This window comes from Anabrus simplex, chromosome 8 (genome assembly GCF_040414725.1).
Source record: "Anabrus simplex isolate iqAnaSimp1 chromosome 8, ASM4041472v1, whole genome shotgun sequence".
Taxonomy (NCBI): domain Eukaryota; kingdom Metazoa; phylum Arthropoda; class Insecta; order Orthoptera; family Tettigoniidae; genus Anabrus; species Anabrus simplex.
Genome location: NC_090272.1, coordinates 104719976 through 104735119, shown reverse-complemented (window position 1 = coordinate 104735119; position 15144 = coordinate 104719976). Strand labels below are relative to the sequence as shown.

The 15144-nt window shown below is 42.8% G+C and overlaps 1 protein-coding gene across 2 annotated transcripts in view; it reads right to left on the bottom strand.

The window, feature by feature from the left end:
• LOC136878863 (uncharacterized) overlaps window positions 1-13016 on the bottom strand; it is a 273704-nt gene extending 260688 nt beyond the window's left edge. Inside the window, exon 1 of one of the 2 annotated variants that reach the window (XM_067152412.2) lies at window positions 12866-13016. The gene's annotated coding sequence lies outside the window, so the exon portion shown is untranslated. The remainder of the gene's footprint in view (window positions 1-12865) is intronic. The other variant, XM_067152414.2, reaches the window with a different exon arrangement.
• Between the last annotated feature and the right edge of the window lie 2128 nt (window positions 13017-15144).

Here is a 15144-nt window from a genome sequence, read left to right as displayed (position 1 = left end):
ACCAGTGTAAGAGATTGAGTATGTCCTTCTGCATGTTTTCTAAAACTGTCCATTGCAGTTGTACAAAATACGCGAAATATGCAGGCTGCACGGGAAATAATAGAGGAACAATATAAACACATATCATGCATAGGATGTGCAGCTCGTAGAATTATCTTGTAATAAAGGACATCATGTCAATAAAAATTTCGCAAGAGCTCTTTCACCTAGCTAAGAAAACAGTCAAATTCTTTAATTTCAGCCATGCTCCCCATGCTTTATTGGAAACTAAGAGGAAAAATATGGTAACGGCATGACAATGAAGGACTCTCTAGGCCTCGAATCCTCTAATAGAGTCGGGGTCGGAAAAGAGCAAGAGTTGACCAAGAGAGGTCGGATAGGATAGATGAGAGTGAGGAGTCTGGCACACGTAAGTGGAAGCAATGCCAGGACTTTGTTAAGAACCCCGTGGTCACCAACCCACGCTCCCAAGTTAAGAGTCCCTGAGGTTGCGTCTTACGATAGGCAGGGGATTCCGTGGGTGTTATCCTACCATCCCGACCCCCAGGGGAACTATGAAACTGAACATTGCCTGTTGAGAAAGTAGAACATCAATTACGCGCCACGGAGAGGTGCATGTTGCTGTGGTCAGTGGGTATCTCACACTCTGACTACATTCCGAATGCTGTCATCAGGCTGAAAATGTCATCATCCCAATTAATGAGAAAAAGCGCAAGAAACGTCTCCCGTGGTAAGGCCATGTTCTGCGCGCTGCACCGAATATCATAGCTAATGGTGCTTATCATCCAGATGATGACGGACATCGTCTGAGAGGCAGATCCAAACAGCGATGGCAAGACACCATTAACGCTGACATGAAGCTTCTGCATTTGAAATCAGACGACACATCAGATAAAGAAAAATGGAGTTCCAAGATCCAAAATGCAGACCCTGCACCAGCGGGACAAACGCTCGGATGAAAAAGAAGAAGAAGAACTGGCAACGAATGGAGTTTTCCTATATAATATAATTATAACAATGATTACAATACAATAACAAAAGCGCCAGTAATAATCAAAATGCATAAAGCACAGCATATATTTATAAAGTACTAACTGAACCGGGACACAAAATAAAATGCGCATCGCGGAGTTCAAAATGAAATACAATGACATATGCATACCTTCCTTCCGAAACGACGTCACGTCAAGACCGCTGGATGAAATTCCATTAAATGTTGCACAAACGTACTCAGAGGGAATTGTCTGTGTTCAATCGTGCCTGAATTGCAGGGCCGATTGACCTGAAATTTGGTGAGGATATATCTCAGATATTCCATTCAAACACAGGGCATCCTTGAAAGAGATTCCAATACTTTTATTTTTTGCTAGTGGCTTTACGTCGCACCGATACAAATAGGCCTTATGGCGACGATGGGATAGGAAAGGTCTAGGAGCTGGAAGGAAGCAGCCGTGCTTTAATTAAGGTACAGCCCTAGCATTTGCCTGGTGTGAAAACGGGAAACCACGAAAACTATCTTCAGGGCTGCCGACAGCGGGATTCGAACCCACTATCTCCCGGATGCAAGCTCACAGCCGCGCGTCCATAACCGCACGGCCAACTTGCCCAGTGATTCCAATACGTACATAGGAGGTAGCACGGATCAAACGAAGTAAAAGAAGTCCTAAAATCATCCGTCGCAAACCTAATATCTTCCGTGTTATGGTCCGCTAACACTACCATGGTCCGGCTCCATGGTGAAATCATCGGACACTCCCGGCACTAAAAGCCATACGCCATTTCATTTTTACTACTAGCATCAATGATCACTATGTCTTTCAACTACTCTTCGCAATATGTGCTCGATGTGACCGCGATCCACTGCAATGCAGCCTTCCACCCCTGGCTGCTGCCGGATTGCACCATAGGCATTAAACACGCGTTCTCATAGTGTGTCCACATCATTTACGGGGACTGCATACACCATGGTCTTTTACATGTCCCCAAAGCCAAACATCTGAAAAGTTAAACTCAGGCGAACGGACAGGCCAACATATTGGTCCTTCCCGACCAATCCATCGCTTATGGAAGACCTATCGCCTAAACCTTCGATGAAAATGGACCGGTGTCCCAACATGCATATTTTGCAGTCGGTCGTTCCTGTAGTGTCACATTCTCCAGCAACACAAGAGCGTATTTCCGTCTTATGTTGCATAGACCTTCCGTAAATTATTGGAACATCGTGATCACCGATGGTAGTGGTAGCAGACCTCAACTCCGAAGATATTGGGTTTGCGACCGATGTTTATGGGATTTTTTTGTCCTTCGTGTGTAGCCTGCTGCCTCCTCTGAAAATAATGGAACCTTTTTCAAGGACATCCAATATAAGCCTATTCCATTTTTCCAATAATTAATCTTTTGCAAAACGGCGGTCATTAATGCGTAGGTATTTATCGAACTTGTACGTGTTTTAAGCCTCTAAAAGCCAAACTAATGGACAAATAGTCAGTACTGCCCTAAAATAAAACCCAGCATGCTGACTTAAAATTCCGTTTTCTACAAAAGATGTCATATTTATTTTAATAATAACTCGAATGATTCTCCAGAAAAATTACGCTTTTACTTGTTAAAGCACAAGTTCTAGAGATGGCGGTTATTAAAGTGTAGGCAAGTATTTACCGAACTTTCACACGTTTTATCCACTAAAACCAAAAATAATGGGCAAATGGTTAGTCGTATCGTAAAATAAATCCCAGCATGTGTACTCGAAACTCAGTTGTTGCTTTTTAAAGGCCTCGTGTGTTTTCTCTGTAACTCTCTAATGGTTATCTATGCGAGTTAAGGAGTACGTTCCTGATAAATGAAATGGCGTATGGCTTTTAGTGCCGGGATGTGTCCGAGGACTTCGGCTCACCAGGGGCAGGTTCTTTATTTTACTCCCGGAGGCGACCTGCGCGTCGTAATGAGGATGAAATGATGATGAAGACGACACATACACACAGTCCCCGTGTCAGGGGAATTAACCAATTATGGTTAGAATTCCCGATCCTGACGGGAATCGAACCCGGGACCCCTGTGACCAAAGGATAGCACGCTAACCATTTAGCCATGGAGCCGGACGCTTTCCTGATCATCTGCAAGAACATTACAGTGACTAAATGTTGTTAACTGAAGCTGATTGAAGTATGCTCTGTCTCTACTGTTGCCCCTCATCCTTGCTAAATGATAGTACAGCTCCAATTGTACAAAACTTACCCGTCAACACCGTGTATAGCGGCCATTCTGTGTACATACAGTACATCTATGAAAAATGAAATGAAATATCGTGTGGCTTTTAGTGCCGGGATATCCCAGGAAGGGTTCGGCTCGCCAGGTGCAGGTCTTTCTATTTGACTCCCGTAGGCGACCTGCGCGTCGTGATGAGGATGAAATGATGATGAAGACAACACATACACCCAGCCCCCGTGCCATTGGAATTAACCAATTAAGGTTAAAATCCCCGACCTGGCCAGGAATCGAACCCGGGGCCCTCTGAACCGAAGGCCAGTACGCTGACCGTTCAGCCAACGAGTCGGACAGTACATCTATATAATATGCACTGTGTTAGTAGGCCTTGATACGAGTAAATCAAATTTAAAAAAATCCCTTAAATCACCAGCATATGGAGCTGAAGATTCTGACGGGACCTTGTGATCATCACGCAGTCCCACGTGTTGTGAGCTGTAGAGAAATAAATGCTGAATATATAGATTATTTATTTTCTATGTTGTTGTGTCTCCAGTACTTGGTAGGCTACGTATGTGGACATCCGTTTTTAATTTCCCCGAGATCACGGCCAAGAGCAGTCGTTAGATCAGACAGCGAAGAAACAAATTCCAAGCAAAAATAGCCACACTACTCCCCGAAGTTATATACGTATAACTGAAATAAATTTAGAATTCCAATAAAGTAACTTTTAAAATATTCCACTTGAGAAGATGGCAAACACATGTAAAGAAACGACAATTGATGGAGGCTATTTTTGAGAAAGAGTTTGGAAAAAAGTATGTGAACAAGCCGTTCGGTGAAATGTAACAGTATTTTGTGCATATTATAATCAATAAACAACTATAACTAATATTTCAAACAAATTTATTTTGCACAAATTACATTTGCAATGCGAGCTAACAAAAAAACTACTCAACGAATATACGAGTAAAAATGCGTAAAAGCTTCATAATGAATACTATTAGATAGCTATAATTAAATTATTATTGGCAGTTTAGCCAGCTTCGTAGTGTAGGAATAGCGTGCCTGCCTCCTTACCGGAGGCCCTGGATTCGATTCCCGGTCAGCCCTGGGATTTTTAAAATTCTGTTGTGTTGCGCCACAGGTCACTTTTATTTCTTGTTCTTCCTAGCAGGTTAACGTCACACTGACGAAATAGGTTTTAGACGATGTCAAATGGAAAAGGGTTTGAACTGAGAATGATGACAGTTGAGCTCCCACATTTGACAGGAGTGAAAAAGGGAAACCATAATAAACCATTCTTAGGATTGCCAAAGGTGGGGCTTAAAGTCATTACCTCCCGAATTAAATCTCCAGTGGAAAGGGACATATAATATACCCTCAGGTGACTCACGAGGGTCTCTCAACCTGAGAGATGGTGGTGATAATTGTTTTCAGAGGAAGTAATAAAGTGAAATGGCGTATGGCTTTTAGTGCCGGGAGATCCCAGGACGGGTTCGGCTCGCCAGGTGCAGGTATTTTGATTTGACCTCCGTAGGCGACCTGCGCGTCGTGATGAAGACAACACATACACCCAACCCCCGTGCCAGGGAAATTAACCAATGATGGTTAAAATTCCCGACCCTGCCGGGAATCGTACCCGGGACCCCTGTGACCAAAGGCCAGCACGCTAACCATTTAGCCATGGAGCCAGACTTCAGAGGGAGTAAAACTATCCAACCATCTTCTATACAACACTAAACTGAGAGAAAAAATTGAAGGGATCCGACACTTCGTAAAATGAAGACATCGGCCAAAGAAAGACAAGGGCCACGAAGGGCGTGAAAATTAAACATTCCCTAGGCCTCGAAACCTAATACTGTCGGGGTCGGAAAATAACAAGAGTTGAGCAAGGGAGGTCGGATAGGATAGATGAAAGTGTGGAGCCCGGCACAAGTAAATGTAAGGGAGCAATGGCAGGACTCAGCTAAGGGCCCCGTGGCCTCAAACCAACGCCGAGACTAACATTATTTCCTATTGCTTTCATCTTTCCTACTTGGTCTTTCTTAGTCAACTCTTCTTCTTCTTCTCCTCTGACTCGCACGATATGAGATTTGCGAGACCTTGGGAGCCTTTCATTTTCAGTGGTCATGATCGTTAAGGCGTCAAGTCTACATGGTCTGACTCTGTGGTAAGGTGGTTCGAGTCCCGCTGGTTTTAAAAAATGGTCACCATCAGGATGATGACCGGCAGTGTAGGAGAGGTAGTGGTACACAATTTTCAATCACTAAATTACTTCCCTAAAGCCTGGGTTCAGTTCCAAACCTTTCCGCAGTATTCATACGGAGTGAGGGCATGACGCTGTTGATGGTTGGATGGGGACATTAAGCCTCGAGCAGACCTCTTGGTGTTATTCGACGGGAGTAGGCTATGTGTCGACATCGCATATCCCCCTCTGCCTACCTCTTTATCATCATCCCCATCCTCTTCCTCCTCCTCCTCCTCATCATCATCATGACACCCTTCTTGATCTTCAATACCTTCATTCTTCAAAACGTCGAGCCTTTTTTCTAATTACTGTTTCATGTTTCTCCTTAAAATAATAATTATCACTACCACCTTTCATCTTTCCTATCTGACCTCTTGCTCTATTCCGACTCCGGCGGTAGTCTATTAGATTCACTCTCTTTGTTGCCCCGCCCGGTCTTGTGCCGATTCCTTTGTTCTCCTCTGACGATGTTAAAACTATAACCACCACCACCACCCGCGGGGAAATATTGTATCAAAGTCAAGTGCAAAGCATTGCCGGGACGAAGAAGTGCAGTAGTTGCAAAGGGAGGACAACGTAATAGTGAAGTGATAATTAATTGTGTCAAGAACACAAAAAGCAAGTAAAACACTATCAGTAACAAGGTCCGCAGAATTAACGAGATCGATATTTATTTATTTATTTATTTATTTATTTATTTAGTTCGTTTTGGCCGCCTGAGGACTACAGTGCTCGTGTTTTAGCTGTGTTGTTATTTTCGATACTTCCCGCTTTTGCTGTTCTTGATTGTGGTTTCGGCTGCTGCTTTCTTCTTGGTACCTTGATATTTTCTGTTGGCCCAATAATCCTTCATTTTCTTGCTGTACTCTATTTTGCGTTCCTCGGGCCATTTCCTGGTCTCATGGTGGTTTGCTTCTGTAAGGGATGTTAGGAAGGGTCTGGTTTTGATCGCTAAACTGTTCTGTTAATTATTATGGCATGATTAATATTAAGTTCTGCGAGATCCTTCTCTACCTGCTGGATTCACAGCGATCCAGTGGATACTTGAAGAACTTATAGGAAAGCCTGTTGGAATCCATTTTAAACAAGAGTCCGCAGAAAGTCAGCCATCTTTTTTCTTTATTTATGTATCTATTTATGTAATTACTTCCCTACTTCATCGTCATCCGTTTACCCTCCAGGGTTGGTTTCTCCCTCGGACTCAAGGAGGGATCCCACCTCTGGAAAGGATAGACAAGGAAGAGAAAGGAAGTGGCCTTAAGGTAGGTACCATCCCGGCAATTGCCTGGAGCAGAAGTGGGAAACCACAGAAAACCACTCCGAGGATGGCTGAGGTGGGAATCGAACCCCCTCTACTCAGTTGACCTCCCGGGGCTGGGTTGACCTCGTTCCAGCCCTCATACCACTTTTCAAGTTTCGTGGCAAAGCCGGGAATCGAACACGAAACTTCAGGGGTGGCAGCTAATCACACTAACCACTACACCACAGAGACGGACTTTATTTATTTACTAACATAGAATACGTCTTTCGAGTACCTACAGTAGTTGGTCAAAAGAGACACACGGACAGTTTATCAACAGCTGCATTGCGCATGCGTGTACTCTGTATAACGTATTTCAATCAATGTAAATTGTTCAAGAGCAAGGCCACTTCTTTCCTGGTCTTAGCAACTACTAATAATTAAATAACATACAACGACAACACAGATCATAAGCAGCTGGAGTCCACACTACACCTGACGCAAGTGCGATAACAGGTACAACTTGAAAACGATGTTCTCTCAACCATGGGTAACTAATGCTAATATCGAGTTCGAATAATAATTATTGTTTTACGATTATTATTTTTTTACGATTATGGTTGTTATTATTGTTGTAATGTATAGCTATGAAGTGTACATCCATTTAGTATTAGTATTATTATTATTATTTACGTAGTTGAATGATCGTATTGTGTGTGAGGTTATGTCATGAAAGTATTCATATTACAATTATTTACGTAGTCGAATGATCGTATTGTGTGTGAGGTTATGTCATGAAACATATGTTGTATATAGACATTTATATCAGTTCCGTTAATGTAAACATCTGTACATGTATATAGAAATTGTAATCCATAATTGTGAAACACACTGTAACTTCCAGAATGGTAATAGGAACGAGAACGATTGAGAATATATTCTATACATTATAACCGATGTATTAGACACTCCAGAATTTTTACGAAGATATATTTTGTAATGCAACTTTCTAGAAGCCTGTTCAGGCACCTATATAAAGAGACGATCTTGACGGTGAAGTTAGTTACTGTTGAATTATTGACAGTTAGTTGTTGTTTAGTAGAGTTATGGTGTAGCAAGTATATATCCCGGGCTCACATGCAATATTTGCAGTCTCCATATTGAAATACGCAGTCATCTATTTTCAGCTGTGTTTCAAAGTTGTAACCTCCATATTGAAGTGTTGGCAGTTGTTTTTAATGGCGGATTTGTTGGTATTCTCGAAGTGAAGTGTTTTGATATTGTGATTAAGGTTATGTGAATTTGTGGATATATGTGAATAAAATTAATTGAACCAACTGACAGCATCTCGTCTGCGTCTGTGTGGGTATGTAACGCCTAAGGAAACAATAACAGCAAAATTGACAACACTCCGGAAATATCGCAGAAAATGCTGAGTGCCGTTGAGTCTGGCCGTATGGAGACCCAGAATAACGTGATCGATCTTCACAATCTAGTATACACTAAAAGCGCATCATAGATATTTCTTATTCTCCTTTGATACTGAACACTTAGCTCCCTTTGTGGATGAGTGGTAGAGTGTCAGTCTCCGGACACTAATATTGTGGGTTCAGACCCGGTGGAAGTGTGGGGAAATATCACTTCGGGACTCCATGTCGTACGATGTACCGGTAAAAGATCCCTGGTGACACATCTGGTGTTTATCTGATAAAATTAATTAATCTCAGTAATAGGTCCCCCAACAGACATTAGGTTTGCTCTGTTATCTAGCAGGAGGGCTGCCTGGTCGAGACGGTAAAGGCGTGCTCGGTTCACCCGGAAGGACGTGGGTTCGATTCCTCGTCAGGAAGTCGAAAAATTTAAGAAATGGGATTTCCACTTCCGAACGTGCACATAGCGCCGAGGTTCACTCAGCCTGCACCAAAAATAAGTAGCCTACCAGGTTAATTCCTGGGGGCCAAGGCGGATGGGCGTAGAGATAGGGGGTACAGCTAACGACTCTGTCCCATCAAATGCCAGGGATACGGATGGTGGGGACCTTCCACGTCTACAAGAGCCAGTAAGCAGATGACTTTTTTGTTTGTTATCTACGAGAGTGAAAGGAAACGTCGAAATTGGCGCGCAGGCAGCCTATTAGTGTCGAATTAAAATGCCTGCGAGTCTTTTATATGTTACTTCTAAAACAATGACACAGTTTCCGCGGACTTAAAAGTTCCTGAAAGTTAAAATTAATGTTTGACATCAAACCCCGAGAATGTGTCGAGGAAAGCTTTCAAGATATTAATGAGGTGATCTACACTAATACATGAAAGTTGGAATATAGCGATATCGAGAAGTAGGCAGAAAATGAAAATACACGTGAATTAACGAGGCATTCCATGTACTCTTAAAACTTGATACCAGAATAGCTGACACACCCAAGATTCACAGAAAAATCGAAAATTCTCGAAAGTTTGCAAGGAGGATCAGCTGGGAGGGGGGAAGGGGCTGACTATTGTTCTAAGGGAAAGTACTACTGGCAACCATCCTCTATTAATAATAATCCGAGGAACGCAATGGAAAGATACTAAAAATGGAGGTATCAGCCTAAGAAAGACAAGGGTCACGAAGGGCGTGAAAATGAAAGACACCCTAGGCCTCGACTGCTCTAATACCGTCGGAGAAGGAAAATAATAAGAGTTGACCCAGGGAGGTCCGATAAAATAGATGAAAGTGAGGAGCCTGAGACAAGTAAGTGGAAGCAACGACAGGACTCAGCTAAAGTCCCCGTGGTCTCCAACCCACGCTCCCGAGTTGAGAGCCCCTGTCGCCTATTAAGTCAGGCAGGGGATACCGTGGGTGTTATTCTACGCCTCCCCCACATGGAAAGGTATGGCGCCATCAGGTGATGCAACAGAGCTTCCATGTTGAGGTACTAAAATATCCGTGCTGCGTGGTTAACAGTGAGTGTAGCTGTGGACTTCGCCGTGGTAGAATGTCGTGTGAAGTTACGTTTGATTCGTATTGGTGGCTTCCATACGTATATGGCAAAAATTAATCAAATCACGAATATTTGAGGAAATTATGTTGCGAAGAATTGCGAAAAATATCTTTCCTTCATGAAATGTCACCCCGTATGGCTTCAAAACCATCGAAAACGCATCCGAGAGAATAGACACCGCCTTTTTAGAATTCCACTAAATCCCAAATCACGAGTGCCGTATCGAGAGCGTCTCATTGTTAACTCAGCCAGGCGTAGTTTGGACCGGGCGAGTTGGCCGTGCGCTTAGTGTCGCGCAGCTGTGAGCTTACATCCGGGAGATAGTGACTTCGAACCCCACTGTCGGCAGCACTGAAGATGGTTTTCCGTGGTTTCCCAGTTTCACACCAGGCAAATGCTGGGGCTGTACCTTAATTAAGTCCACGGCCGCTTCCTTTCCACTCCTAGGCCTTTCCTGTCCCATCGTCGCCACAGAGACCTATCTGTGTCGGTGCGACGTAAAGCAAATAGCGTACGGTAGTTTGGAGCCCCAGCCGAGCACGTCTACTGCCCTAGCAGTGGAGAATGATTTGGAACTCTTGGTCTTGAAGTTGCGTAAATTTATATGCAATTAAGAAAAACAATGTCAACAATAACATTTCAACTACCGACCAAGTGGCTGCGCGGTTTGAATCACGTAGCTATCAGCTTGAATTCGGAAGATAATGGGTTCGAGCCTCACTGTCGGCAACCCTGAAGATAGCTTTCCGTATAGCCATTTTCATAGCAAGAAAATGTTGAGGCTGTACCTTAATTAAGTCCATGGCCGCTTCCTTTCCACTCCTAGGCCTTTCCTGCCCCATCGTCGCCATAAGACCTATCTGTGTCGGTGCGACGTAAAGCCACTAGCAAAAAAGAAACAAATAAGACATATTTATGCAAACAACAACAACAACAACAACAACTAGGAACTTCCATAACTTGCGACTGTGTCCCAAAACAGTACCGTTCATGTTTTTCTTCAAGGATATAAGGCGCATTAGCTTAGGAACAAATGCATGTACTGACACTTAAAGTAATAGAAATGATCAATAAATCCTTAGGAAAGAAAGTAATTACTTCAATACATATTTTACTGGTCCGGCTTCTTGGTTGAATGGTCAGCCTTGTGGCCTTCGATTCAGAGTATGCGGGATTCGATTCCTGGCTGGATCGTGGATTTAAACTGTGTCCAGGTAATTCCTCTGACACGGAGACTGGGTCTTCGTGTTGTCCTCAGTGCATTCCTCTTCATATACAAACAACTCACCACACTACCAAACACTAAACAAACACGCAATAATGAATACGTCCCACCACATACGGTTGACGTCAGGAAGGGCATCGGGCCATAAAACAAGACCAAATCCACACGTGCTACACAGTTAGCAGCCGCGAAACCACCAGGATGTGGGAAACATGGTGGAAGAAGATATACATAAATTACGGAATTAATTTTTGTCCTTACATTTTTAAAAAGCGATGGACCTGATTCATTCATATGTTTATAAATATATTATTAGGTAACTCTGCCCATTCCTTTGGTAGTACTAATTTGTCGTTGAACTCTCTTAAAACACACTGCGATTTGTACATGTAAGGAAGCTCAGGTATAGCCAAATATTTCCTTCTCTAATTAATATAAATTTCACTGTATTTTCTTTAATAGGCCTATAAAAACATCGTTCACAACCACCACCACTGCCATCCTTCAAATAAGTGCTCGTCATAATGTTCTTTATATGGTGTGTAACTTTATACAATTGACACGATAGGGATGATGATAATAACACGAGTGAAAAAAAAAAAAAAAAAGATCACGCCGCACAAATTGCATACTTCATTTTATCTATTACCATAACAAAAGTAGCAATTATGTGGTAACACGCATTAGAAAGGAGTAAGGTATTGTATAACACATTATAATTGTTGGAATTTCTTCGTTTACCTTGTTATAGTAAGTATATGTTATGTATCATAATTCCATGTATTTTGAAGCACATGAGAAGGATTTGATGTATAGTAGGCCATGAATTGTTTAGGAACACGGAGTCTCCATGGGTCAGGTGGCAGCGAACCGGCCTCTCACGGCTGGGTTCCGTGGTTCAAATCTCGGTCACTCCATGTGAGATTTGTGCTGGACAAAGCGGAGGCGGGACAGGTTTTTCTCCGAGTACTCGGGTTTTCTCTGTCATCTTTCATTCCAGCAACATTTTCCAATACCATTTCATTTCATCTGGTATTCATTAATCATTGCCCGAGAGGAGTGCGATAGGCTTCGGCAACCGACACAATTCCTATCCTCGCAGCTAGAGGGGGACTCCATTCATTCCATTCCACCAGGCGAGTTGGCCGTGCGGTTAGGGCCGCGCAGCTGTGAGCTTGCATCGGAGAGATAGTGGGTTCGAACCCCACTGTCGGCAGCCCTGAAGACGGTTTTCCGTGGTTTCCCATTTTCACACCAGGCAAATGCTGGGGCTAAGCCACTTCCTTCCCACTCCTAGCCCTTTCCTCTCCCATCGTCGCCATTGACCTATCTCTGTCGGTGCGACGTAAAGCAAAATTGCAAAAAAAAAAAAAAAAAAAAAAAACATTCCATTCCCGATTCGGTCGGATGACTGGAAACAGGCTGTGGATTTTCAATAATTAATTACGTGACAAAGGCCGAAAATGAGGTTTCATGCATGAGTTGAGATATTTACGACCGAGTTGTGAAGGCAGTGATATAATATATAGACCATGAAGTGTGCGGCAAAGTTATTTTGTTATCGCACATGTGCGGTACTTTATTTCACAGCGTACAGAAAATGCCTATTTTTCACACGCAAAACTGTTTAGGAAACGCCTAGTTTTTTGTTGTGATAGTAAATAGAATTCTTTGTGTTATTAATACTGTGTGAAAATAATATGAACTGAATTTAAAGATTCAGTTTGTGCAAATGTACTAACTGCGACATCTAGCGGGTACTGTCGAGTAGCCGCAACATGCTTTGACAGTTCAACTCTGATTCAAATATAATCATCTTCCAAGAAACAGCACTCATGAGTGTTTCAACTCTTTGATATGTACCTAAGAGCAGGTGGCAAAGGACTGTATCTTTTAGTGTATATTCTTTTCCTGCTACGTATTTGCTTTATTTTATTAATTTATTATGAATAAAAAACCACCTACCTTAAATTCGTTCGCTTCTCCTTCTTTCGCAGCCGATAGTCTGCTAGGAAGAACTAAAAATGCCGGATAATTCCGAGTTTACATTTCATTACAAAGAGACCGTGGGCGGCAGCATGGCAAGGAACGTCACCCGAGGGCAACACGGGAGAGGGGAAGAGGGGGTAATGTTATATTTAGTAGCCGTGCTTCTCAACGAAAGTGTTAGATTTCTACATGAAACCCTATTGGATCAGTGGCCCAAAGTGGTCACATGGTTTGATCTCCCACACGCCCTATTGGTTAGTTCACCAACAGTATGCCCTTTTCGTTACACTGCTTTCATCATCCTGTAAAGCAATTGTTGAAATTCATTATACAAACCACCTGCCAACTCACTGACAAGTTGCTACATGTGTGATTGAGAATACATTTCTAGTTACGTCTTCCTTTTACAAGGTTATACTGTACCGCCTGACAAAACAACAGCAGTGTAAATCCACTATATGCATTTGAAGGCTAATGGAATGTGCTTCTCAATGCTAGACTAAAATTCAGTCCGGGTACAGAACCTAATGGTAAGGGGCAATCGATTTTTTTTTTTTTTTTTTGCTTTACGTCGCACCGACACAGATAGGTCTTATGGCGACGATGGGACAGGAAAGGGCTAGGAGTGGGAAGGCAGCGGCCGTGTCCTTAATTAAGGTACAGCCCCAGCATTTGCCTGGTGTGAAAATGGGAAACCACGGAAAACCATCTTCAGGGCTGCCGATAGTGGGGTTCGAACCTACTATCTCCCGAATACTGGATACTGGCCGCACTTAAGCGACTGCAGCTATCGAGCTCGGTCGAAATAAATAAATAAATAAATAAATAAATAAATAAATAAATAAAATGAAATGGCGTATGGCTTTTAGTGCCGGGAGTGTCCGGGGACAAGTTCGGCTCGCCAGGTGCAGGTCTTTTGATTTGACTCCCGTAGGCGACCTGCGCGTCGTGATGAGGATGAAATGATGATGAAGACGACACATACACCCAACCCCAGTGTCAGCGGAATTAACCAATTATGGTTAAAATTCCCGACCCTGCCGGGAATCGAACCCAGGACCCCTGTGACCAAAGGCCAGCACGCTAACCAATTAGCCATGGAGCCGGATAATAAATAAATTAATTAATGTATTCTTTCTTTCTTTCTTTCTTTCTTTCTTTCTTTCTTTCTTTCTTAATCTGTTTACCCTCCAGCGTTGTTTTTTTTTTTCCTTAGACTCAGTGAGGTATCCCACCTCTACCGCCTCAAGGGCAGTGTCCTGGAGTGTGAGACTTTGGGTCGGAGATACAATTGGGAATGAGGACCAATACCTCGCCTAGGCGATCTCGCCTGCTATGCTTGTGGGGGATGGGAAGATCGGAATTGATAGACAGGGAAGAGCGAAGGAAGCGTCCGTGGCGTTAAGTTAGGTACCACATTTGCCTGGAGGAAAAGTGGGAGAAACCACGGAAAAGCACTTCGAGAATGGCTGGGGAATCGAATCCCTTCTACTCAGTTGATCTCCTGAGGTTGAGTGGACCCCGTTCCAGCCCTTGTACCACTTTTCAAATTTCGTGGCAGAGCCGAGAATCGAATCCGGGCCTCCGGAGGTGGCAGCTACTCACACTAACCACTACACCACAGAAGCGAACTAATTAATTTTTATGAATAGAAATCTTGCGCATCTGCAAGACCTGTTGTAAAATTGGGAACACTGTCAAATAAAAGATTTGAATTTATATCTTTGTGTATTGATCAGGTGGGACATCCCCTCCCTTGAATTTAAATACTCCTACTGAATTAAGGAATCATCAATACGGATAATATGAAACTTATATCATATGAGGATTTTCAGATGACCACCAATTGCGTATACTGTGCATTCACGTACCGGCCGTGGTGGAACCAAGACTCGTTTGACCAATACCAGTCGTCCGACTCCTCTGCATCTGGCGTCATATGTTCCATGAAACAATGATAATTTTCAGCATGACATTTGGCATCACGTGTAACTCATATGTTATGATATAAAGTATAACATTATCCACAAAAAGCCTTACCTTTGATTTTATTTATTTATTTTTATTTATTTATTTATTTATTTATTTATTTAATTTATTTATTTATTTATTTATGTAGACAATTCCTGCACAGTCCAACGTGCGCCTTCCGGCACCTCTGCACGAACTGACACGATATGCATTTGCGGCTGTCCCTATCAAGTGTTTACTTAGCCTTATCTTAAATAATTTCCTTTGCTAAACTATTCCAATCC